Raw genomic sequence first — 3359 nt, 5'->3', positions numbered from 1 at the left:
AGTCGCGCCATGTTTTCGCTGTTGACTTGCTGTGAGATTGTGATGCCATGCAAATGAAAACCCATCGTTCTTATAGCCCAACAAGTAATGTTGCACGTGCGTGTCATTTTGGTGTGTTTCGGTGGTTGTGTTTTTTGTGATTCTTCTTTCTTTTCACCAGATTTCTGCAGTACCTCATTTTCTCCACACAAATCAATCCTAATTCATGCAGAAATGACCAATTTATTTTTGGTATTAAATTTGTATGGATGTCATCACCCCTCTGTCAGATATTTACGGTGGATTTTACTACTTTTGCGTTTCTTTTAAGTTAGGGGCGGTCGGGTAGCCTAGTGGTTGAAGCGTTCGCTTGTCACACCGAAGACCCGGGTTCGATTCCCGACATGGGTACAATGTGTGATGCCCATTTCTGGTGTCCCCCGCCGTGATATTGCTGGAATATTGCTAAAAGTGGCGTAAAACCGTACTCACTCACTCACTCTTTTAAGTTGCAGAGTATATACCCATAATTATGTAATGGCGAGGCCTTGTTTATCCCAAATAGGAAAATATCGTTTTTGTTCGTGTTCGAGACACAGAAATCAAATATACTGGTCTGAATGCTTGTCTGCTGGTCTGAGTATTTCAAAGCCCCGAGGCTGATTTGCTGATTACAATGTTCACCCTGACACGACCGCCTAAGTATGTGTCCTCAGATCTTCACACCGATAGGTATCGTATCAGATTTTAATATGATAACAGCAAATCAAAGTTTCATATTTCTGGAAAAGGAACTGCGCAGTTTGGCAGCTAACCAAATGTTTACATCAATGTGAGTCAAAGAGATGTCAAGGTTCTCAAATTACAAACATTCATCAAGTAAGTAGAAGTTCTCTATGAAATTTTGATACGTCGTATATATACTTGAGGAACAAATAACTGTGCTTCATATAAATTGATAACGATAAATATATTTTGAAATAATGCATTTTTTCAATCATTCGTCACGTGCAAGGATCAAACAAGTTGCACAATTTGGATGTTCGTGTGTTTGTAAACCGTATGCTAACACTTCTTAACCGTATGCTACAACAAGAATGGCGCAAAACGAAATTGCCATCGCAACATCATCTCTTTGGAGGCATTATCTTCAGCAGGGCAACACTAATGACATGCCACGAGCCAGTATTCTACGTGTGACGTCACATAAACAAGACAACCACATTCGGTTGGAGCATCTACGGAATCGATACCAAACTGCTACATTAATCAGCTCGGACAATTCCTGGGTGAGACCAAATAGTGGCAGAACCACACGCACCGGTTGAGGGAGGACAACATTCGACCCCGACGTCCCAGCGATACGTCCAATTCTGCTTCCACGTCTAGCTTGGTGAAGACGGCAAAAATGGGACAGTATACAGCTTGTGCAAATGCACAGATGTAACGTCACGTTGCAGCGGGAAAATCCCCGCTAACATGTTGACTTTTGAGGCAGCATAACATTGCTGCACTGCCATGACCTCTCCAGACCTCTCCCCCATGGAACATGTCAGGGATGAGATAGAGGAGACGCCTACGACAGGACCAGAACCAGCCGATAACGACACCTCAGTTGGACCCGTCTTTGACATGTGGAACAACATCCCCAAGCTGTTTTAAATCATTTGGTGTCTTCAATGCACCACTACTGCCTCGCCTGCATCAACGTAAATGGTGGTCATACCGATATTGACATTGTCGATTGAGTTGTTACACCACCCCTCTTTCAGGGCGTCACTTGTTACAATGTAACAATGTTACAATGTAACAATGTTACAATGTAAAGGGTTTTGTCAATGGATTTATAATGCTAAAATATAGATCAGTCGAAAGATCAAATATCATGTTGTTATTCACGATAACGTAACATTCACACCACTCAATATGAAGCACAGTTCATACGCTTGCATTGAAAGAGGATACTGCTCATTTGGATTTTAACTTCATCACAACGTACTGGTCAGTTTTGGCTTTCATCCCACATTAACATCACATGTTGTAATAAAACTGAAGTATTGTCCAAAACAATGTTCAAAACCCAGACTCGACTTAGCACTGGCCTTTTAGGTAAGGCAGATTCATCACTCTTTCTATTTTTTATCTAAGGTAATAAAAAATAACAACATTTTATTCCAGAAAATAACTACTATGAAACTATATTACAGCTTACCTAAACTTATCAAATGATACATTTTGATGACATTATAGCCCCCAAAGAGTTGAACAGAACAAGGTAAGTTCTTTTTCTTAAAACACATCTGATGAAACGTTTTTAAGATTCATCGTTTATTTCTAAAATTATATGGGATACGGGCGGTCAATTGGCTGTGCAGAGTTGCGTCCTTTGGACATGCCAGAAATCTTTAATGTTGGGTTCGAATCCCAGCTCACCCCGCTGAGGTTTCCTGGTTTGTGAGCACCATGCCCATGCTCGTGGCTTTCACCAAAGTGGTAAATATTTGAGACCTGCATCACTTCGGGCTTTCATCCCACATTAAGCTGACACACTGTCAATTAAGTGGAATAAGTAGCTTTAAACCCAATTCACTGACTCACTTAAATTATGAAGAATTATTGCGCCCAAAAGCATCTGTATCGGACCCTGTACTTTGCCTTGAGGAAATGTGTTTGGGTCATATAACAGGATGCAATACGTTCCCATTGTAATCCCAATCTGATTCTGTGATGCGATCAAAACTAGGATGTGACAAAACGAGACTTCACGTGTTCACTTGCTAAGTCACCTATACAGAACGAGAATGTACATCAGCTGTATCAACAAGGACGAAATACTTGTATTTCATGCACTCTCACGATGTTGTGTGTCGTGTGTAGCTATTTCTGTTTGTAGTTGATATGGAATGAGATTATAAGCTATACGACAAAGTATCACCCGACGCCTGTCCTCTTAAATTCACCACGTAAGACTATCTTAAAATCAATATGACAAAAGTGATGTATACGTTTATTTTGTTTGACAAGATTTAGTTTATTTGAAACTTTTCAGGTATCTAATAACCTATCTCTCTCTCTCTCTCTCTCTCTCTCTCTCTCTCTCTCTCTCTCTCTCTCTCTCTCTCTCTCTCTCTCTTCTCTCTCACTCACTTCTCTCTCTCTCTCTCTCTGGAACATATTTCCGGAAAATAATGCGTGTTTGTCAGTCAAATGTTTGTCAGTTATTGTTATTACATTATTACATGTCACCAAAAGAGTGAAGTTCTTAAAGTGGTTAACCTAGTGGTTGAACCGTTCGATCGTTACGCCGAAAGCCCGGCTTCGATTCCCCATTGTGGTGTCCCAAAGTGATTATGCTGGAAAATTGCTGAAACCGGCGAAAA

The sequence above is a fragment of the Haliotis cracherodii genome, unplaced genomic scaffold (assembly GCF_022045235.1).
Source record: "Haliotis cracherodii isolate W230 unplaced genomic scaffold, xgHalCrac1.p SCAF_15, whole genome shotgun sequence".
NCBI classification, from domain to species: Eukaryota; Metazoa; Mollusca; class Gastropoda; order Lepetellida; family Haliotidae; genus Haliotis; species Haliotis cracherodii.
This window is presented reverse-complemented; position numbering follows the sequence as displayed.